The following is a 25,071-nucleotide window of genomic DNA, read 5'->3' as shown; positions in this document are numbered from 1 at the left end:
CATTCAGTGTGATACTAGCTGTGAGTTTGTCATATATCTCTTATTGTGTTGAGGTATGTTTCCTCTACAGCCAGTTTTTGAAGAATTTTAACATGAAGGGATGTTGAATGTAATCAAATGCATTTCCAGCATTAGCTGAAATGATTGGCCTGTAGTTTTCTTCTTTTGATGTTACTTTTCTTGGTTTTGGTATCAGAGTAATACTGGCCTCACAGAATTAGTGTGAAAGTATTTCCTCCTCTATTTTTTTGGAATAGTTTGAGGACTATTGATATTAGGGTTTTTTTTTTTTTTTAAGTGCTCAGTAAAATTCAATAACAAAGCCATTGGATCCTGGGCTTCTTTTTTGCTAGGATACTTTTCATTATGGCTCCAATCTTGTTATTAGTATGTTGAGGATTTATATTTCTTCACAGTTCAATTTTTCTGAGTTACATGTACCTAAGTATTAATCTATTTCTTCCAGGTTTTTCAATTTATTGGCATATTGTTGTTCATATTAACCTCTAATATTTTTTTAATTTCTGCAGTATCAATAGCAATGCCTCCTTTTCCATCTGTGATTTTTTGTCTTCTAATTTTTTTCTTAGTTTAGCTAAATATTTGTTAATTTTGTGTTTCAAAACACAAATTTTTTGTTTTGATACTTTTGTATTTTTTGTTTTAATTTATTTATACTATCATCTTTATTATTTCTCTTCTAAATTTGGGTTTGGTTTGCTCTTGCCTTTCTAGCTTTAACTCATGTTCTAAGATTACTCTTATCTCTAATTCTAATGTAACATCATACACATTTCTGTTACATTGCAATTAGAGACAAGTTCTGTTGGGAAATAACTCTAAGAATAGCTTTTATATTTTATTTTCACATTGACTGATTAGTAAGATTTGCTTCAGCCTCAAAGAGTACATTTATGTAAAATTAAATGAGCACTGGCAACAAGCTTCATATTTTTTTCCTAAATGGGAAATGGGTTACGATGCATCACTAGGTTGTTTATTTGAAGATTTTCTGCCTTTTTGAAAGACATGATTATTGCTATAAACTTTCCTCTTACTACTGCTTTCACTCTATGTCATAGGTTTTGGCACATTGTCTTTTCATATTGTTACAAGAATTTTTAAAATTTTCTTCTTAATTTCTTCATTGACCCTCTGGTCATTCCAGAGCATACTGTTTAATTTCCATTTGCCTGTACAGTTTCCAAGATTCTACTTGCTGTTTATTTGTAGTTTTATTCCATTGTTGTCAGAAAAGATACTTGATATAATTTTAATTATTTTAAGTTATTAATACTTATTTTGTGGCCTAACACATAGTCTATTCTTGAGAAAATCCATGTGCTAAGAAGACTACGAATTCTGCAATCATTAGATGAAATGTTCTGCAAATAGGTATTAAATATTCATTTAATATATAGTGCAGGTTAGGTTCAATGTTTGCTCATTTTCTATCTGGAAGATCTGTTCAATGCTAAAAGTAGGGTGTTGAAGTCTCCACCTTTTATTGTATTGAGGTCTCTCTTTTTAGTTCTAATAATATTTACTTTATAGATCTGGGTGCTCCTGTGTTGGGTGCATATATATTTAATATTGTCATATTCTCTTGATAAATTGACTTCTTTACCATTATATGTCTTTCTTTTTATAAAGTAAAGCATTTAAATACATTTCTCTTGAAACCTATTTTATCTGATATAGCTACTTCTGCTCTTTTTGGTTTCAATTTACATAAACTATCATTTTTCATTCTTCACATTCAGTATACATGTATATTTATAGGTGAACTCTGTTTCTTACAGGAAATAGATCATTGGATGCTGTTTTGTTATTAATTCAGTCACTCTATGTCTCTTGATAAATTTAGTCTGTTTACATTCAATGTTATTATCGATAAGAACTTATTCCTGCCATTTTATTTGTTTTCTGGGTTTTTCTCTGTTTGGTTTCTTCCTTCTTCTTTTTCTTCCTGATTTCCTTTTAATGAAGATGATTTTCTCTGTTGATGTGTTTTAATTTCTTGCTTTTTACTCTTTGTATCTCTGATCTTTATTTTTTAATTTGAGGTTACCATGGGGCTTGCAAATAATGTCTTATAACTATTATTTTAAACTAACAACTCTAATATCAGTTGCATGAACAAACTAACAAGCAAAGGGAAAACTAACAAAAACTCTACATATTAACTTCATCCTTCTGCCTTTTAACTTTTTATTGTTTCTATTTATATCTTATTATACTGTCCATGTCTTGAAGAGTTGTTGTATTTATTATTTTTGACAGGTTCATCTTTTAGCTTTTCTACAATGTATGAGTAATTTACACATTACAATTACAGTGCTATAATATTCTGTGTTTTTGTGCGTACAATTAGCAGTGAGTTTCATATCCTCAGATGAATTTTTATTACTCATTAACATCTTTTGCTTTCAAACTGAAGAACTGCCTTTAGCATTTCTTGTAGAAGAGGTCTACTGTTGATGAAATCTCTCAGCTTTTATTTTTCTGGGAAAGTCTTTAGTTCTCTTTCATATTTGAAGGATATTTCTTTTGGATATACTATTCTAGGCTAAAAGTGTTTTTTTCTTCAGTATTTAAATACGTCATGCCACTCTCCTAGCCTGTAAGATACCTACTGAGAAATCTGCTGCCAGATATATTGGAGCTCCTTTTAATATTATTTGTTACTTTTCTCTGGCTGCTTTTAGGATTGCTTTTAGGGTTGCTTTTAGGATTCCTTCCTTCTTTCCTTCCTTCCTTCCTTCCTTCCTTCCTTCCTTCCTCCTTCACTCCATCCCTCCATCCCTCTCTCCCTCCTTCCGTCCCTTCCTTTCTTTCTCTTTCTCTTTTTTTTTTTTTCAGACACAGAATCTTGCTATGTCACAGCTGGATTGCAGTGGTGCAATCATACCTCACTGACTCCTGGGTTCAAGTGATTCTCCCACCTCATATTCCTCAGTAGATGGGACCACAGGCATAAATGAATATGCCTGGCTCATTTTAATTTTTTTACAGACAGCATCTCACTATGTTGCCCAGGCTTGTCTCAAACTCCTGGGCTCAAACAATCTTCTCACTTTAGCCTCCCAAGTTGCAGCAATTACTGGCACGAGCCACTGGGGTCCTTTCTTTATTTTTCACCTTGGGGTGTTTGAATTAAGTATCTTAAGACCATCTTATTTGGGTTAAATCTGCTTGGTGTTCTAAAATCTTTTTGTACTTGAATAGTGATGTCTATTTTTATCTTTGGGAATTTCTCAGTTTTTATCTATTTGAATAAATTTTCTGCCCCTATCTCTCTCTACCTCCTCCTTAAGGCCAATAACACTTAGATTTGCTCTTTTGAGGCCCTTCTCTAGATCTTGTAGGCACTCTTAAATCTTTAAAATTGATTTTTCTTTTGTCCATCTGACTATGTATTTTCAAATAGCCTGTCTTCAAGCTCACCAATTCTTTCTTCTGCTTGATCAATTCTGCTTTTAAGAGACTTTGGTGCATTCTTCACTATGTCAATTGCATTTTTTACCTACAGAATTTCTGCATAATTCTAATTATTTCAATATTTTTATTAAATTTCTTTCATAGGATTTTAAATTTCTTCTCTGTATATTCTTTAATTTCATTGAGCTTCCTCAAAATAGCGATTTTAAATTCTCCATCTGAAAAGTCACATATCTCTGTCTCTCGAGAACTGGTCCCTGGTGCCTCATTTAGTTCATTTGGTAAGGGTCTATTTTCCTGGACGGTCTTGCTGCTTATGGGTGTTTGTGAGTGTCTGGGCATTGAAGAGTTAGGTATGTATTGTAGTCTTTATGCTCTGGGCTTGATTGTACTTGTCCTTCTTGGGAAAGCTTTCCAAATGTTTCAAGAGGCTTGGGTATTGTGATTTAAGTCTTTGGTCACTGGAGTCATATATGCATTAGGGAGGACCCTAAGCCCAGTAACAGCGTGGCTCTTGCAGACTCATAGATGTACTGCTTTGGTGGTCTTGGGTAAGATCTGGGAACATTTCTCTGGATTATTCATCAGAGACTCTTATTCACTTCTCTTATTTTCTCCTAAACAAACAGGAGTCTATCTCTCTGTGCTCAACTGCCTGAAGCCGTCTGAAGAGGGGTGACACAAGCACCCATGTGACCACCACTGCTGGTACTGTTCTGGGTTAGACCTGAAGCCAGCATAGCACTAGGTCTCACCCAAGCCCCACAGTGACAAACGGCTGGTCACTACCTATATTCACTCAGGACCCAAAGACCCTACAATGAGAAGATAATGAAGTCATTCAGGTGTGTCTCCTTCCCTTCAGGGTGGTGAGTTTCCCCTGACCCCAGGCAGGTCAGAAATGCTGTCTGGGAGCTTGGCCCTGGAGTCAGGAACATTAGGAATTTACCTGGTGCTGTATTCTACCACAACTGAGCTGGTACCCAAGTCACATGACAAAGTCCTTTCCACTCTGTCCCCACCTTTCCTCAAGCACAGGAGTTTCTTTCCATGGCCATCATTATCCTGGTCCTGTGACAAAAACTACGGGGCTGTCATTAATGTCCACTCAAGGGCCAAAGGCCCAAAGGCTTTTCAGTCAGCTGGAGCTAATTCTGCCAGGCCTGAGTCTCTCTCTTCAGCACAGTGGGCTCCCCTCTGGCCCAGGCAGAGCAAGTCCAGAAATGCCACACAGGGGCCAAGGCCTGAAATCAGAGACCCCAGAAGCGCACTTGGTGCTCCATACCACTGTGGCTGAGTGGATACCTAAGCTGCAGGACAAAGTCCCCTTTAGTCTTCGCTCTCTTTCCTCAAGCAGAAAGACTCTCTCCCTTTAACCACAGCTGAAAATGTGCGGGGTCACACCTGCAGCCACAATGGCTGAGTCTCACCCACGGCCCATGCAAGTGCTGCCTGGCTACCACTGCAGATTATGCAGGATCCAAAAGTTCTTTAGTCAGCAGGTAATGAATCCTCCTTCCAGGACAAACTCCTTCTCTTCAAGGCAGTGGGTTACCTTCTGGCCCAGGGTATGTTCAAAAATGTCTTCCAAAAAGTAGGGCCTGGAATAGGGGCCTCTAGTCTCTGCCTGATGCCCTATTCTACGGTGGCTGAGATGGTATCAAAGTTCTAACAAAAAGTCCTCTTTACTCCCGCCTTGCCTTTCCTCAAGCAGAGAGAAGTCTATCCCAGAGCTGTGAGGTGCACTATCTGGGTTTAGGGGAGCAGTGATGCAAACACTCCCTTGGCCTCCCAGCTGGCATCTCACTAGGTTGTGTGCAACCCAAGTTCACTGGTTCTGAGCCCAGCACAGCACCAGGACCTTCCCAGGAATTTCGCAGGAATTGTAGTCCCTGTGGCTTACACTGCCTTTCATGTTTATTTAGAACCCCAGGGCTAAAGCCTGAGGGTACAGGACTTTCCAGAACTCAGGTTTCATTCACCAGGATGAATGATTTGCCTCTGGCTAGGTCTAGTATAAATGTTCCTCTGTGGGTGTTGGCTGAGTTCTGCCCTGTGATGCTCTTTGCTGTAACAGAACAGTGAGTGCCAATACAAAGTCCCAAATTCACAACACTCCCCCAAGCATACAGATTCTCTCCATGTCACATGGCCACTGCTGGGGAAAGCGAGGGGATGGTGCAGACAATTTAAGACTGTCTATCTTACTCTCTCTGTACCTCTTTCCTTAATATGATATTAAAATCAGGTACTGTGATCACATACTTAATTTTTGGTTCTTATAAAGGTGCTTTTTTAGTGTAGATAGTTGTTCAATTTGGTGTTCCTGCAGAGGCCATGATTGCTGGAAGCTTCTACTTGGCCATCTTGCTTCACTTCTACATTCAGGCATAAAAATATTATAATTCAACTTTTATTTTAGACTAATGGGGTACATATGCAGGTTTGTTATATAGGAATATTGCGTGACGCTAAAGAATGGAGTCTGTGTGATTTCATCACTTAGGAAGTGAGCACAGTACACAGTAAGTAATTTTTCAGCCCTTTTCCCCTTCCAAGCCTCCCTCCTCTAGTAGTCCCCAGTGTCTATTGTTCCTGTATTTGTTTCCATGTGTACTCAGTGTTTAGCTCCCACTTACAAGTGAGAAAATATCGTATTTGGTTTTCTGTTCTTGTGTCAATTTACTTAGAACGATGGCCTTCAGCTGCTTTCATGTCCAAAGAACAAGATTCTTTTTTATGGCTGTATAGTATTCCATGGTGTAGATAAACCATGTTTTTTTTTTTTTATCCAATCCACCGTTGATAGAGACCCAGGGTGATTCCATGTCTTTGCTATTGAAAATAGTGTGTTGATAAACATGCAAGTGAATGTGTCTTTTGATCAAATCATTTAATTTTTTTTTTTTTTTGGATACTTATCTAGCAGTGGGATTGCTGGGTTGAATGCCTGCTTGCATTCAATCCATCCTGCCACCCTGTGAAGAAGGTGCCTGCTTCTCCTTTCCCTTCCACCATGAATGCAAGTTTCCTGAGTCCTCTCCAGCAATGCAGAACTGTGAGTCAATTAAACTTCTTTCTTTTATAAATTACATAGTCTTAGGTATTTCTTCATAGCAGCATGAGAAGAGACTAATGCATAACCAGAATATATAAGGAACACAAACAACTTAATAGAAAAAAACCTAATACTCTGATTTTAAAATGGGCAAAAGATCTAAAAAGACATTTCTCAATGGTAAACAGGTATATGAAAACCTCCAGTTTCAGCCATGTAGCTGCAAAGAACAATATTTTATTGTTTTCTGTGGCTGCATAGTATTCCATGGTGTATATGCACTACAGTTTCTTAATCCAATCTACTATTGAAGGACTACTATTGTAGGCTGATATCATGTCTTTGCTATTATGAATAAGCATGGTGATAAATATGTGAGTGCATGTGTCTTTTTGATAGAATGATTTATTTTCCTTTGAATACACAACTAGTACTTGGATTGGTGCGTTGAATGGTACCTCTGTTCTACGTTCTTTGAGAAATCTCTAAACTGCTTTTCACAGTGGCTGAACTAATTTACACTCCCACCAGTAGTGTATAAGTGTTCCCTTTTCTGTACAGCCTCACCAGCATGTGTTACTTTTTGACTTTTAATAATAGCCATTCTGACTGATACGAAATGGTATCTCATTGTGGTTTTGATTTGTATTTTTCTGATGATGAGTGACCATGAGCATTTTTTCATGTTTCTTGGTTGTTTATAAGTTTTGAGAAGTGTCTGTTCATGTTATCTGCTAATTTTAATGGGGTTATTTGTTTTTTGCTTGTTGCTTATAGATTCTGGATAATAAACCTTTGTTGGATGCATAGTTTGTGAATATTTTTTCCATCCTATAGGTTATCTGTTTACTTTGTTGATAGTTTCTCTTGGTGTTCAGAAACTTTTTATTTTAATTAGATCCCACTTGCAAATGTTTGTTTTGCCGAAATTGTTTTTGAGAACTTAGCCACAAATTCTTTCCCAAGGCTAACATTGGGAAGGGTATTTCCTAGGTTTTCTTCTGGAATTTTTATAATTTGAAGTCTTATATTTAAATCTTGAGTTAATTTTGCATACACTGAAAGGTAGGGGTCCAATTTCATTATTCTGCAAATGGCTAGCCAGTTATTCCAGCACCGGAAAAATAATCCTGAATAATTTAGAAAGGAATAGACATTTCTCTTAACACTTTATATTTGGCCGTGAGGACGATTTGCAGAGTATTTTCCAACCACTTGATTGAGAAATGCTCTTTCTCAGAAACAATATGTTTCTTTAAAACAAATAGACTCTATATCTTTTAATGAGAGTGACCTTTTCTAAAAAGTAAAACCAATTCTAATGTTTCCCATTCTCTCTGATTGACATTGCTTCCAAGAACCAATATAATTTTTTTTCCCCTTATTTCTACTTAGATCACAAAAAGTAATAGAGTGCTGCTGCTATAACAGCTGTACAACTTCTGACTCTTATGGAAAAACAATTTTAACTCATGAAGTAGTTTCACTCTCCTTTAGACATCATAAGTGTACACACTAAATGATAGGAGTGACTGTGAATCTCCCAAGTTTATCCATAAATGTTCTGAATGGAGACGTGTGAAGAGTGAGTAATGAAACTTAAAAGGCCTTTGCCAAAGCCTGTCTGTTTTAGCTTTTTTATTCTTGACAGATGCATTATGTTGTAAACCTGTAAGTGGCTACATGTATTTCTCCTCTGTCAGAAATGAGTCCTGGATCTTAGCAAATTTAAAATCTTCATGGTAAGCATATAATCATTCAGTGTCGTAAGGAATAGGTCCTCAAAAGATCTATTAGATTTTTAGATCATTCGGTGCTATATGGAAAAAATCTTATAAATACCTATTAGGTAATAAGGTACCATAAGCTTTATGATGGAAGATGAAAAATAAGCCTTAATGATACAAAGGAAAATTGATGAAGATAAATTAGTCCAGTTATTGTTCTTTGTTTGTTCAGACGGGTTAATTCCTATGATTTTATCCTTTGGCTGTTTTATTGTTATTTAGCTTCCTTTTCCATAAAAAGGGGAAGATAAATATTTTTAGGTGACAACAAAAGATTGTATACATTCACCCCCTGAAAAAGTAAACAAGGTAATTTGAGAATTATGTCTCTAATCACAGGTTTAATTTGGCCACTACTACTGACATTTTGTCAAGTCCATGAGAAAATTCAAGTGCAGTAGATTAACATTCAAGAATTAGCTTTGCAATCTGTCCCTATATTAGTCCATTTTCATACCACTGTAAGAAAATATCCAAGATTGAGTAATTTATTTAAAAAGAGATTTAATGGATGCACCCAGTTCTGCATAGCTGGGAAGTCTCAGGAAACCTACAACTATGGCAGAAAGGAAAGCAAACGTGTTCTTCTTCACAAGGTGTCAAGAGAGAAAAATGCAGAGCAAGCCCCTTATAAAACCATCAGATCTCATGAGATCTCACTTGCTGTGATGACAACAGCATGGGGGAACCACCTCCATGATCCAATCACCTCCCATGAGGTCCCTCCCCTAACACATGAGAATTATGAATCAAATTACAATTCAAGATGAAATCTGGATGGGGAAACAGAGCCAGACCATATAATTCCACCTTTGACCCCTCCAAAATATCATTTTTCTCACATTCCAAAACACAATCATGTCTTCACAACAGTCCCCCAAAGTCTTAACTTATTTCAGCATTAACTCAAAAGTCCAAGTCCAAAGTGTCATCTGAGACAAGGTAAGGGCCTTCTGCCTGGAAGCCTATAAAATTAAAAGCAAGTTAGTTACTTCTTAGATACAATCTTCTTTGACTCCATGTTTCATATCCGAGACACACTGATGCAAGAGGTGGGCTCCCATGGTCTAGGGCAGCTCTGCCCCTGTTGCTTTGCAGGGTAAAGCCCTTCTTTTACCTGCTTTCACAGTCTGAGAGTGAGTGTCTGTGTCATGGCATATCCTACCAGTGGATCTACGACTCTGGGGTCTGGAGAATAGTGGCCCACTTCTCACAGATCCACTAGGCAGAGCCCCAGTTGGGTTTCTATGTGGGGGCTCCAATCCCACAGTTCCCTTCCACACTGCCCTAGCAGAGGTTCTCCATGAAGGCTCCACTGTTGCATAAAACTTCTGCCTGGACGTACAGGTGTTTCAAACATCCTCTGAAATCCAGGTGAAGGCTCCCAAACCTCAATTCTACACTTTTGTTCACCCACAGATCCAGCACCATGTGTAAACCATGAAGGCTTGGAAATTGCACCCTCTGAAGCAACAGCCTGAGCTGTACATTGACCCCTTTTAGCCACAGCTGGGATGCGGAGCACCAAGTTCTAAGACTGCACAAAGCAGAAAGGCCCTGAGCCCAGCCCAGGAAACAATTTATTTCTCTTAGGTCTCTGGACCTGTGATGGGAGGGGCTTCTTTGAAGGTCTCTGACATGCCCTGGAGACATTTTCCCCATTGTCTTGGTGAATAACATTTGGATCCATGTTACTTATGCAAATGTTTGAGGATGCCTTGAATTTCTCCCCGGAAAACAGGGTTTTCTTTTCTATCTCATTGTCAGGATGCAAACTTTCTAAACTTTTATGCTCTCCTTATCTTTTAGATATAAGCTTTGATTTCAGACCATCTGTCTCAAGTTCATAGCACCACAGATCTCTAGGGCAGGAGCAAAATGGTGCCAGTCTCTTTCCTGAAGCATAGCAAGAGTCACCTATGCTTCAGTTCCCAATAAGTTCCTCATCCCTGCTCAAGACCACCTCAAACTGGACTTCATTATCCACATCACTATTAACATTTTGATCAAAACTATTTAACAAGCCTCTAAGAATTTTCAGTGTTTCCACATCTTCTCTTCTTCTGAGCCCTCGAAACTGTTCCATACTCTCTTCCATTACCCTGTTTTGAAGTCACTTCAACATTTTCAGGTATTCTTATAGCAGCACCCCACCAATTCAGTACAAATTTAGTGTATTCATCCATTTTCACATTGCTATAGAGAAATACACAAGACTGGGTAATTTATAAGAAAAGAGGTTTAATTGTCTCACAGTTCCATATGCCTGGGGAAGCCTATGGAAATCTAAAGTTAAGGCAAAATGGAAAGCAAATATGTCCTTCTTTACAATGCAGCAAGAGAGAGAAGTGTAGAGCAAGACCCTTATAAAACCTTCAGACCTCATGAGAACTCACTCACTATTATGAGAACAGCATCAGGAAAACTGCCCACATGATCCAATGACCCCCCATGAATTCCTTTCCTCAACACATAGCGATTACAACTTGAATTACAATTCAAGATGACATTTGGGTGAGGACACAGAGCCAGACTATATCAGGTCACATCATATGTTCTTGCCTCATTCTTTGCCATTCTCTTCCCTATGTAAAAGTTCACTCCAGTCACATTAAACCATTCTTAGTTCTTCAAACATGCATATTACTTCTATATCCTTCTCCCCTAGTTCATACCACTATGCCAGACCAGCACTTCTCCCTTGAGAAAAAATTTCTGAATTTATCTCTTCAGTAAAGCCAGATTAGCATTATTTCCTTGTTTCATACTGAATACCACAATGTCTTAACACAAAAATTCAGCATTTTTTTTCAAAAATCTCACCAAAATCTTTTTCTCACCAAACTCTTAAGTTCTATGGACAGACCCAATGCTTTTCTTCTTTGTAATTTTAACATCACCTGCCATGTCAAGATCTCAATAAGTGTGTGTTTAATTAATGAGTAATTGAATGAATAAATGAGTGAAGTTGTCATGCATGTATTGCTAAAGGTCCAAAAAGCACAGAAATAGAGTTGACCAGTCTAGAAATTAGACTACTTAACAGCAAACATTCTTTTAATGCAACAGAAATGCTTAGGAATCAACCTGCCTATATATATATATATATATATATATATATATATATATATTTATAAACATCAGAGAATCAATGGCAAATTTCTACAACTTGTTGAAATAAATATTCACTGCCATAATAAACACACAAGAACTAAATAACAAACTCTTTCCTTCAAGTCTTTTCAGAACACCACCTTTCACACTTTATTCTCTCCAGATATATCTTTCAAAATTGCAGTTCATGTCTACTTTCTTCCAGGAAGATTTCCCTGTCAAATTATTAAGATTAATGTCACCTGTGACTCTGCAGAAAATCATAAAAAGTAGAACAGAGTCTGAGCTAAAGAGCCTATTCCTGTGAACTTTCTGTGAAGTAAACATATGCTAAGCTGTACTGCAGATTATTTACTTCAGACATGAAAATTTGGAGAAGGAGGTAGGACAAGAGTAAAGGAAACAGCAGAAATGAAGGCCTTAACATTGGTGAGAACTTATTGTGCTTGAGGCCTAGAGGGAAGCAGTGTAAGTGGTTGAATAAGATAGGGTCTAATGACCTCAAATAAGGTTGGAAAGATACATAGGGGACCAAACATGGAAATCTCCTGTAGGCCATGATTTCATGATTTATATTGTATTCCAACTATAATAAAAACCACTAAAAGATTCTAAGGAGAAAGTAGCACAATCTTCAGTTGTATTTTTATAAATATTTATTGTAATGATTATTCTATCAACCAGTTACAAGAAGTGAAGAGATGAGTTCCGTAGCAGAGAAAATTACAGCTTTCCAGATTTTTCATTTGTTCCCCTACATTTCCCAGCCTGATTAGCCAGTGAGCTCTTAGGGAAATAGTGTGTATTTCCTCACAAAAGCAGTTAATTTCCAGTGTGCTTCCTCTAACTCTCCTTCTAGAGTCATAGAGAACTGAACACCATATCCCACAGAGATGATGCACCATCAGTCTGGGTTCCTGGACAACTGCGTGGAACTAGTCCAACTGTGTGGACTCTCCTGCCATTCCATGCTGGGCATGTAAAATGGCCAGGAAATAAACCTTTAATATATGAAGCCATTGAGATTCAGGAGTTTGTCTCTTAAGGAACTATGTTGACTTCTCTTCCCAAGTCCACAAGGGGCATGGATTCAAAGGCAAAAACTTCCCAGCACCATTTCTCCATCCACCTCCCTGTCTGGGAACCTAGAGTTCTTTGTCTAACTTTCCCACTCTCAGGCTAGGTAAAATTTCAGGTGTGCTCTTTTGTTTAAGAAAGCTGGCCAAAAGCCCTGGGAGGAGGGGCTCTGTTGTGGGCCCAAGCAACCAATCTAGGATCAGAGTCAAATATCAATCACTCCAGAGGAAGTTTGAAAGAACTCCTCTCATTGGACAAAAACATAAATGGGGAAGGAATAACTTCAAAGTTAAAACCCCACTGACCTTTACCTTTTTTTTTTTTTTTAATGCTATGATTTAGCTTTATATGCATTTATTCAACAAACAGATCCACTGCCCTTTACCTGTGTGAATTTCTGTCTTTGGGATTCCCTCCCACAACAATGTAGGAGCTGTCTTTGCCTCTCTACCTGTGCAGATTTCCCTCTCTGGGATCCCCTCTCACAACAGCATCGGAGCTCTCTCTACTTCTCACTTTTTCTCTCTCTGCCTAATAAATCACTGTCTGCAAAACTCTTTGGGTCTGATATTTACTTGACCAATAAGCTCACCATGCCACCAGGGCCTTTTCCCCATTCCTGGGGAAGGGAGCCCAAGAACCTTGGACATATCGGGAAAGAATCAGACGGGCAGGGAGCTGAGTGCATCTCCCTCCCAATCAGGGAATTGGGAGCATCTTCAGGACATCTCTCTGTTCTCCCCTGCCTCCCACGACCTGATTACATCTTTGGCAAGCCAGCCAGGTGGTGACTTTGGAAGACCACTGTCGCTTGTTAAATCTGTCCTATTCACTTTTCTTAAATCTACTAAGGGGAAAACACTGGGCGCAGAGGCTGCGGGGCCTGCGTGAGACCATGGGAGTCCTGGAGGTGGGACCAGGCAGATGCCATCTGCAGAAAGCAGGCGGTGGGCCCACACTGGGCCTACAGATAGCTGCCACTGGGCCAGGTGGGCACAGTTGCCAACTACATGCAGTCACAGCTGGGGTGGGCAGGCACAGTTGCTAATAAGGCTCTGCCCATCCTCTAAATACTGTGGGCCAGTCACATTTAAAGGAACAGTGCCCAGCCTTCTCCAAACCAGCTTCCTTTTCTGGCTATACTTTGTTTCTCTGGGCCAAGTTGCCTGTGGTATGGGAGGGTGCAGATTGGCTGGGAGGGGCAGCGAGAGCATGGTCAGGCCAGGCTCAGGGACTCTGCATGCAGCTGCCCCTGGGTGCCCCACCACCATCTGAAAGGAGCAGAGTGGGCACTTAACCCAAGCTGGCCCACAGGGAGGGGCCCACAGGGAGGGATTCACAGGGAGGGGCCCAATGCATGCACATGGCCATGGCAGACAGCAGCACTGCAGGGGATGCAGTGTTGGCACCCCAGCCATTGGTCCAGCAATAGCAGCCCAGGGATCCATGCCTGCAGTGCCCTCAGGCTTATGCCTATAGGACCTCCTGCAGTATAAATGCAGAGTCAGTTCCCTTAGTCCACAGTGCCGGGATAAGTCCTAATCGAGTTAGAGTCTTATCAGTGGGTACTGAGGGGCTATAGAACATTGTGTATTTTGTCACTTGCAAATTTCCCAGTCCAACTGAATGGCGCCAAAATCTAATGATGTACAATTTGTCTTGCCTAGGATTGGTTCTCCATACAGTGAAACTTCTCCATCTGGAATACCATAATCAAACCTGGTCCAAGGCTCAAGTGGTTAATTACAGGCCCCACAACCCTTGGGCATATTTCTATAATGGAGAGTGGGGCGGGAGAAGAGGCCTGGGTCCTGAGGGCATTATTTTGGCCTTGGCCATGTGGCCATCCAGGCTTCTTTAGGATTGTTGTGCTTAGGGGTCCCTCTCTATGAATTTATTCTCCTAGGGCAGTTTTATAATCAGGTTTATGTTAATTAAACTCTGGCTAGGGAATATTGGCACCCATCACCCAAGCCTCATGGCCTGGGTTTTCAGAGACATAACTTCAGGACCACTAATCCCGGTAGTCCCCATGTCCTTATGGTGGTCAATGAGGACATTTAGACAGTGTGTGCCCATGACACTAGTAAGTGTGATGAAACTCAGCACATGGGGGGCCCAGGAAGATGATCACAGACTTCAGCCAAGGAAGTTATAAGGTGCTATAACTGGGAGGCACCCCCGGGCTAGCACTATAACTGGGGGATGCCCAGGACTAGTGGTTGTAAGGAATAACCAGGGATGTGGGCATTCCTGTGTTTGTTTTCAGATGGTTGTTATTTTTCCCAAGGCAAAATCTCCTTTAAAATGTATCCTGGACAACTGGGACCAATTTGACAGAAAATCCTTTAAAAAAAAAAAAAAAAAAAAAAAGCGGCTCAATTTTCTCTGAAAAACAGCATGGCTGCAATACCCTCTGCAAAGTGGGAAAACCTGGCCTCCTAAGGAAAGTATAAATCATGACACCATTGTACAATTAAACCTGCTTTGTAAAAGCAAAGATAAATGGTTTGAGATCCCCTATGTGCAAGTTTTCTTCTCTCTAAGAATAATTCTTAGCTATGTAAGCCCTGTACCCCATACCCTACTGGCCCCTCCTCAGGACTACCCACATTTAGGACTCCCTGTAGCTCCTGCCTCCACCAAAGCTGACCAGGCCTCCTCAGCTCCTATAACCCAAAAGGAATCAGGGAAGATCAAAGTGGCCCAGGCACCTCAAGCTACTAGGGTTCCCCAATTCTGCTCGCTACAGGCAGTAGGAGGAGAATTTGGTCCAACAAAGGTACACACTCCCTTTTCACTTTCTGACTTAAAGCAAATCAGTGTGGACTTTAAAAAATTTTCAAATGACCCAGACAAGTATATAGTTGTTCAGCAGGGCCTGGGTCAGTCCTTCAAATTAGGTTAAAAATATATCATGTTATCGTTTAGTCAAACCCTAACCAGCAATAAGAGAGAGGCTGCTCTAGCAGTGGCTCAAGAATTTGGGGACACACAATACTTTAGCCAAGTACATGACCAAATGACGCCAGAAGAGAAGGATAGATTCCTACAGGTAGATGAGCAGTCCGTAGCATGGACCCTAACTGGGATCCTGATTCAGAACAGGGTGATTGGAGTGGTAGGCATCTATTAACCTGCATACTTGAGGGATTAAGGTGAACTAGAAAAAAACCCCATCGACTATGCAATGTTATCCAACATAACTCAGGGAAGGGAAGAAAACCCAATGGCCTTCCTTAAAAGGTTACTGAAGGCCTTAAGAAAATATACTCCTCTGTCACCAGATTCCATCAAGGGTCAGTTAAAGGACAAATTTATTATGCAATCAATGGCAGACATTAGGAGAAAGTTCCAGAAGCTGGCCCTGGGGACAGAACAGAACCTAAATCTAGCACCCTCGGTGTTCTATAATAGAGATCAGGAGGAATCCGGCAAAGCTTGTTACCACTGTGGCCTAACAGGACACTTTAAGAGAGATTGTCCCCAGAGAAATGGACCACCTCCTCATCCTTGCCCACTGTGATAGGAGGATCACTGGAAAGCACACTGTCCTAGGGGACAAAGGTTCTCAGGGCCTGAGGTGGCTAACCACATGACCCAACAGCAGGACTGAGGGTGCCCAGGGCAAGTGCCAGCACAAGCCATCACCCTCACTGAGCCCCGGGTAAAGCTAGTCATACATAAAGGACCAGGAGGTTAATCTCCTCCTGGACACTGGTGTAGCCTTCTCCATTTTACTTTTCTGTCCTGGACAGTTGTCCTCCAAGTCTGTGACTGTCTGAGGAGTCCTGGAATGAGCAGTCTCCCGATATTTTTCCCAGCCCCTAAGCTATAACTGGGGGGACATACTCCTCCCCCATGCCTTCCTAATCATGCCAGAAAATCCCACTCCCTTACTAGGGTGGGACCTATTAGAAAGAGCAGGAGTTATTATCTATATAAAAATCATCCAGAAGGAAATCCCTTTCTGCCACTCATTATTTAAAGAGGAAATTAATCCTGAGGTTTGGGGAATGGACAGACAATTTAAATGAGCAAAGAATGCATGCCCAATTCAAATAAGGCTAAAGGATCCCATCTCTTTTCCTTACCAAAGACAATATCCCCTCAGACTGGAAGCCAAAGGGGGCTACAAAATAATGTAAAGAACTTAAAAGCTCAGGGTCTAGTAAAGTCCTGTAACAGTCCTTTATAATACTCCAATTTTAGAAGTTCAAAAACCTAATGGACAATGAAGGCTGGTGCAAGATCTCAGGCTTATTAATAAAGCTGTAATTCCTTTATACCCAGCTGTACCCAACCCATACTCCTTGCTCTCTCAAATACCAGGACAGGCACAATGGTTTGCAGTCCTAGATCTTAAGAATGCCTTTTTCTGTGTTCCATTACATCCTAACTCCCAGTTTCTGTTCGCTTTCAAAGACCATTTTGACCAGAATTCTCAGCTCACCTGGAAGTGTTACCCCAGGGCTTTTGAGATAGCCCCAACCTGTTTAGCCAGGCTCTAGCTTAGGACCTTACTAATTTTTCATATACAGGTACCCTGGTTCTTCTATATATAGATTACTTACTTTTCTTTTCTTTTTTATCATTTCTTGATTTGGGACTTCAGTTAAGGAAGCTAGATTACTTACTTTTACCTGAGAACTCGGAAACCCAGTGTCAGCAGGCCACCAAGGACCTCCTAAACTTTCTTGCCACATGTGGATATAAGGTTTCCAAGCCAAAAGCCCAACTTTGTCGGCAAGAAGTAACATACCTAGGGCTTGTCTTGTCTAAGGGCACTCGGGCCCTTAATTAAGAATGTCTCCAACCCATATTGGCCTTCCCCCATCTAAAGACCTTAAAACAGTTACAGGAATTCTTAGGAATAACAGGTTTCTTCCAATTGTGGATTCCCAAATGTGGTAAAATAGCCAAACCTTCATACACCCTAATTAAGAAAACCCAAAAAGCTAACGCCCACCTAAAACAATGGGACCCTAAAGCTGAGGCAGCCTTTCAGACCCTGAAGCAGGCACTGCTACAGGCTCCAGCTCTAAGCCTTCTTACAGGGAATGACTTCTCCCTATATGTTACAGAAAGGTCAGAAGTGGCACTAGGGTTTCTCATCCAGACTCAGGGGACCACGCCACAACTGGTGGCATGCCTAAGTAAAGAAATTAAAGCCGTAGCAAAAGGCTGGCCACACTGCTTGTGAGTCACAGCCATGGTGGCTATATTGGTCTCAAAAGCCATTAAAATAGTGCAAGGGAAATATCTAACTATATGGTCTTCATATAATGTAGCTGGAATTCTGGCCTCTAAAGGAGGCTTATGGCTGTCCAACAACTGTTTACTCAAATATCAGACCTAATGCTCAAAAGACCTGTACTTCAGCTGTGCATGTGTGCAGTCCTCAATCCAGCTACTTCTCCTCTTGAGGAAGAGGCAGACAAAGAACATGACTGTCAGCAGGTTATAGCCCAGAACTCTGTGGCTCAAGAGGATCTTTTAAAAACTCCTCTAGCCAAGCCTAACCTTAACCTATACACTGACAGAAGTTCATTTATGAAGAATGGAGTTCAAAAGGCAGGATATGCAGTTGTCAGTAATCAAACAGTGCTTAAAAGTAATTCTCTTTCTCCTGGAACTAGTGCCCAGCAGGTGGAACTAGTAGCCCTCACTCAAGCTCTAAAATTAAGAAAAGAAAAGAAAAGAAACATATATACAGATTTCAAATATGTTTACCTAGTTCTCCAAGCTCATGCTGCCATATGGAAGGAGAGTTCTTAACCTTGGCAGGAACTCCCATCAAATATCATAAGGAAATTTTAGACTTATTACAAGCTGTCCAAGAACCCAAAGACATGGCAGCCTTACACTGCTGAGGTCACCAGAAAGGAAATAAGAAGGAAGAGGAGGGCAATCACTGAGCTAACCTAGAAGCAAAAGGGGAGCTAGACAAGAATTTATAAAAGGATATTTAATATGGGAGAACCCTCTCCAGGGAACTAGACCTCAATACTCATTAGAAGAGGTGGAATGGGCAATCTCCCAGGGACATAATCTTCCTTCAGGAAGCCTAGCTCCTGAGGAAGGAAAAGTGCTTCTACCTGCTGCCAGCCAGTGGAAAATATTTAAAACCCTGCATCAAACCTTCCATATGGGTATAGAGAATATACATCGGATGGCCAAATCTATATTTACAGAAAAAGATCCCTTCAAAGCTGTCCAACAAATAGTCAAAACATGAAATATAGCAGAAAAATAATCCTTTGGCACATCGCAAAGCTACTCCTGGGGAACAGGAAGCTGGTCATTACCCAGGTGAGGACTGGCAAATGGACTTTACCCATATGCCTAAGTCTCGGAGATATCAATATCTGCTAGTATATGTAGATATCTACACAAACTGGGTTAAGGCTTTCCCCCACAGAACAAAAAAATCCCAAAAGGTAATAGAAGTCCTGATTAATGAAATAATCCCTAGATTCAAACTTCCTTGCTATCTTTAAAGTGATGCTATCTTTAAAGTGTAGGAATATAGTATCATCTCTACTGTTCTTGAAGGCCTCCGTCCTCAGGGAAAGTGGAAAAGATAAATAAAATTCTTAAAAGGCACCTAAAGAAACTGGCACAGGAAATCCACCTCCCGTGGCCTTCTCTGTTGCCAATAGCACTCTTAAGGGCTCAAAACTCTCCTCAGAAAATAAGACTCACCCCCTATAAAATGCTTTATAAATGGCCCTTTCTTACTAATAATCTTGTATTAGACAAGAAAACAGCAAATCTAATAAAAGATATAACCCCCTTGGCTAAGTAACAACAGCTTCTTAGGACCTTACTTGAAGGACACCCTAAGGAGAAAGGGAAAGAGTTGTTCTGCCCTGGAGACTTGGTGCTTGTTAAGTCTCTTCCCTCAGACTCTCCCTCTCTAGCCCCATCTTGGGAAGGACCATTTTTGGTTATTCTGCCTACCCCAAATGCAGTTAAGATGGTGGGAATTAATCATGAATTTTTCATACTCAGCTCAAGTCTTGAACACCTCCCGAAGAAAATCATAGGCACTTCACTCCCCAGCCTGAAGTTCCAGGAGATGACCCTTCATACACCTGCGAGCCATTAGAGAATCTACATTTGCCCTTCTGACAAAATCCCCAGGAAAGTCACTACTCATAAGTTTAGCTTACATCCTGGCATTAACAGAACTATCACTCTTAACTTTGCTATTTGCAACCAGACTCTCAAACCCCAATTATTCCTTTCATACTGGGGTAGGGGGGAGGTGTTAGAAAAATAGGAAAACTTGGCACTGGCATTAGAAAAATTACACCTCTACTTGGTTGCTATAAGCTATCTCAAGACTTAAACAATAACATAGAAAAGGTTGCTAATTCCCTCTGCAAAGGCAGCTCACTCTGAAGAAACACCTTAACTCTTTAGCACCATAACTTTACATAGTAGAAGGGCCCTAAATCTGCTAACAGTAGAGAGAAAAGAATATTGTCTTTCTAGGAAAAAAATGCTGCTACTTTATAAACCAATTGAGTGTTTTCTTAAACAAAGTTAAAAAACTCACGGACCAAATCAACCACAGAGCTAAACACCTTCAAGAAACAGAACCAGGCCGGGCGCGGTGGCTCAAGCCTGTAATCCCAGCACTTTGGGAGGCCAAGGCGGGTGGATCACAAGGTCAAGAGATCGAGACCATCTTGGTCAACATGGTGAAACCCCGTCTCTACTAAAGATACAAAAAAAAAATAGCTGTGCATGGTGGTGCGTGCCTGTAATCCCAACTACTCAGGAGGCTGAGGCAGGAGAATTGCCTGAACCCAGGAGGCGGAGGTTGCGGTGAGCCGAGATCACACCATTGCACTCCAGCCTGGGTAACAAGAGCGAAACTCCGTCTCAAAAAAAAAAAAAAAAAAAAAAAAAAAGAAACAGAATCATGGGGCTTAACAACTAGCTGTCCTGGCTCTATCCTCTCCCAGGCCTGTTTATAACCATTCTATTATTGATGGCCTCTGAGCTTCTCATCTTTAACCTTCTTGTCAAATTTATTTCTTCTAGAATTAAAGTCATAAGGCCACAAATAATCCTGTAAATGGAACCCTGGATTTCCTTGGCTCATGAGTTTTATTGTGGAACTCTGGATCAACCTGCACCCCTGGAAGACTCCCCTCCAGAGGAAACCTCAACTGCAGGGTCCTTTCTAAGCTTCAATTCAACAGGAAGTAGCTAAACAGCAATAAATGCCCATGTCCCAACAGCAGTTGGACTTTTCTGTTCAGAGGGGGCACTGAGAGACTATGTTAACTTCTCTTCCCAGGTCCACAAAAGGCATGGTTTCAAAGGCAAGAACTTCCCAGTGCCATGCCTGCATCCTCCTCCCCATTTAGGAACCTAGAGTTTTTTGTCTAACTTTCCCACTCACAGGCTAGGTAAAAATTCAGGAGTGCTCTTTTGTTTAAAAAAGCCCACCAAGGAGAGGAACCAGCACTGGAATGCAGCTCCCAGAGAATGAGATGCAGAGGGCTAAAGGACTTCACAATTCCAAACGAGGTGTCGGGTTCATTTCTGTGGGACTAATAAGGTACTGAAAATAGGCCCAGGGAAGGAGCCACAGGGCAAGAGCCACCCAGGGGGGCAAATCAAGACAGGAGGGGGTGCGTCCCCACCTGAAACGTGCATCCAGCTCAGAGGGTCAGGGGACTTAACCCCCTCAGTGCTCCATTTTGGATCCTGTGTTTACCTCATCCCTCCTGCAACCCACAGTCCACAAGAGGCCTGCCAGATAGTGGGGCATCGTGTGTAGTTGATGCAAATCTGAGCAGTGGCTACCGCCAGGTGTGACAAGTTCTCACAGGAACCTGGGCAGGAATTTGGACTCACATCAGTGGGACAGATTGTCCCACAGAAGGAGGCAGAGTTGAAAGCAGGGAAACACATCATGAGGCCTGGGAGGCCCCACCTCCACAGAACTCAAACTGACACCCTCGATAGAGAACTTGGCAGAAAATACATCACCTTGACCCCAACCAGGAAGATCCAGCTGGGGAGGGAGAGACGCCATTGGGAAGGTGTGGCCAATATCACCTACAAACAAACTCCAGGGAAGGACCACACACCCAACAACGTGACTGAACCCGAAAGAGCCAGCAACGCCCTCTAAAGGCCAAAAAAGATACAGTTAAGGGGGATAAATCCACGAAGAAGGGGAAAAAGCACAAAAAGGATGAAACCATCAAAGAACAGAACACCTCTTCTCCTTCCAGGGATCACAATTCCTCACCATCAAGGGAACAAAAAAAAGACAGAGAATGAATTTGATGAATTGACAGAAGCAGGCTTCAGAAGGTGGATAATAAAACCTTCTCTGAGTTAAAAGACTATATTCTAACCCAATGCAAAGAAACCAAGAACCTTGAAAAAAGGTTCGACGAAATGCTAACTAGAATAACCAGCTTAGAGAAGAACATAAATGACTCAATGGAGCTGAAAAACACAGCATGAGAACTTCACAAGGCTTACACAAGTTTCACCAGCTGAATCGATCAAGCAGAAGAAAGGATATCAGAGATAGAAGATCAAATGTAGAAATAAAATAAGATGAGAGAAAAAAAGTGGAAAAAAATGAACAAAGCTTCAAAGAACTATGGGATTATATGAAAAGACCTAATCTACGTTTGATTGGCACTCCTGAATGTGATGGGAAGAATGAATCCAAGTTGGAAAACACTCTTAAGGACATTATCCAAGAGAACTTTCCCAACCTAACAAGACAAGCCAACATTCAAATCCAGGAACTACAGAGAACACCACAAAAATATTCCTCAAGAAGAGCAACCCCAAGGCACATAATCGTCAGATTCACCAGGGTTGAAATGAAGGAAAAAATCCTAAGGGCAGCCAGAGAGAAAGGTCGAGTTACCCACAAAGGAAAGACCATCAGACTAACAGTGGCTCTCTCAGCAGAAACTCTACAAGCTAGAAGGGAGTGGGGGCCAATATTCAACATCCTTAAAGAAAAGAACTTTCAATGCAGTATTTCATATCTGGCCAAAATAAGCTTCATAAGTGAAGAAGAAATAAAATCCTTTATGGACAAGCAATTGCTGAGAGATTTCATTGCTACAAGACCTGCCTTACAAGATCTCCTGAAGGAAGTACTAAACATGAAAAGGTACAACCAGAATCAGCCACTGTAAAAGCATACTAAATGGTAAAGAATAATGATGCAATGAAGGAGCCATGTCAATTAATGGGCAAAACAACCAGCCAGTAACAAAATGGCAGGATCAAATTCAAATATAACAATATTAACATTGAATGTAAATGGCCTAAATGCCCCAATTAAAAGATACAGAATGGCAAACTGCATAAAAAGTCAAGACTCATTGGTGTGCTATATTCAGGAGACCAATCTCACACACAAAGACTCACGTAGACTCAAAATAAAGGGATGGAAGAAGATTTACCAAGAAAATACAGAGCAAAAAAAGCAGAGGTAGCAATCCTAGTCTCTGATAAAATGGACTTTAAAACAACAAAGATCAAAAGAGACAAAGAAGGACATCACATAATGATAAAAGGATCAATGCAACAAGAAGAGCTAACTATCCTAAATATCTATGCACCCAATGCAGGAGCACCCAGATACATAAAGCAAGTTCTTAAAGACCTACAAAGAAACTTAGACTCCCACACAATAATAGTAGGAGATTTTAACACTCCTCTGACAATACTGGAAAAAGAAACAAGACAGAAAGTCAACAAGGATATCCCAGACTTGAATGCAGATTTGGACCAAGCAGACCTAATAGACATTCACAGAATTCTCCACCCCAAATGCACAGAATATACTAAGAATAATTCTTCTTAGCACCACATTGCACTTACTCCAAAATTGACCACACAATTGGAAGTAAATCACTCCTCAGCAAATGCAAAAGAACAGAAATCATCACAGTCTCTCAGACAACGGCACAATCAAATAAGAACTCAGGATTAAGAAAAGCACTCAAAACTGCACAATCACATGAAAACTGAACAACTTGCTCCTGAATGATGAATGGATAAACAATGAAATGAAGGCAGAAATAAAAATGTTCTTTGAAATCAATGAGAATGAAGACACAACATACCAGATCCTATGGGACACATTTAAAGCAGTGTCTAGAGAAAAATGTATAGCAATAAATGCCCACATGAGAAAAAAGGAAAGATCAAAAATCGACACCCTATCATCAAAATTGAAAAAGCTGGAGTAACAAGATCAAAAAAAACTCAAGAACAAGACGACAAGAAATAACTAAGATCAGAGCAGAACTGAAGGAGAAAGAGACAGAAAAAAAATCCTTCAAAAAATCAATAAGTCCAGGAGCTAGTTTTTTTTTAAAAGATCAACAAAATAGACAGACCACTAGCTAGATTAATAAAAAAGAAAAGAGAGAAGAATCAAATAGATGCAATAAAAAAACGATAAAGGGGAGATCACTACCAATTCCTCAGAAATACAAACTACCATCAGAGATTACTACAAACAACTCTATGCACATAAACTTGAAAATCTCGAAGAAATGGATAAATCCCTGGACACTTGTACACTCCCAAGACTAAGCCAAGAAGAAGTTGAAACCCTGAATAGACCAATAACAAGGTCTGAAGTCGAAGCAGAATTAATAGCCTAACAATCAAAAAAAAGTCCAGGACCAGATGGGTTCACAGATAAATTCCACCATGTTGAAACTATTCCAAATAATACAAAAGGAGGGAATCCTCCCTAACTCTTTCTATGACATCAATATCATCCTGATACCAAAATCTGGCAGAGACACAACTAAAAAAGAAAACTACAGGCCAATATCCATGATAAACGTTGAAGCAAATATCTTCAATAAAATACTGGGAAATGAAATCCAACAGCACATCAAAAAGCTTATCCACCATGATCAACTAGGCTTCATCCTGGGGATGCAAGGCCAGTTCAACATATGTAAATCTATAAACATAATTCATCACATAAATAGAACCAAAGACAAAAACCACATGATTATCTCAGTAGATGCAGAGAAGACCTTTGACAAAATTGAACAACGCTTTATGCTAAAAACCCTCAATAAACTAGGTATCAATGGAACATATCTCAAAACAGTAAAAGCTATTTATGACAAACCCACAGCCAATATCATACTTAATGGGCAAAAATTAGAAGCAGTCCCTTTAAAAGTTGGCACTAGACAAGGATGCCCTCTCTCACCACTCCTATTCAATATGGTATTGGAAGTTCTAGCCAGAGTAATTAGGCAAAAAAAAAAAAAAAGAAGAAGAAGAAGAAGAAGAAGAAGAAGAAGAAGAAGAAGAAGAAGAAGAAGAAGAAGAAGAAGAAGAAGAAAAAGAAATAAAGGGCATTCAGTTAGGAAAGGAAGAAGTCAAATTGTCCCTATTTGAAGACCACATGATTGTGTATTAAAAGACCCCATCATCTCAGCCCCAAACCTCCTTAAGCTGATAAACAACTTCGGCAAAGTCTCAGGAAACAAAATCAATGTGAGGAAATCACAAGCATTCCTATACACCAGTAACAGACAGAGAGTGAAACCATGAGCA

This window comes from Saimiri boliviensis, chromosome 1, assembly GCF_048565385.1.
Source record: "Saimiri boliviensis isolate mSaiBol1 chromosome 1, mSaiBol1.pri, whole genome shotgun sequence".
In the NCBI taxonomy this organism is placed as follows: domain Eukaryota; kingdom Metazoa; phylum Chordata; class Mammalia; order Primates; family Cebidae; genus Saimiri; species Saimiri boliviensis.
Note: the sequence above shows the minus strand (reverse complement) of the source record.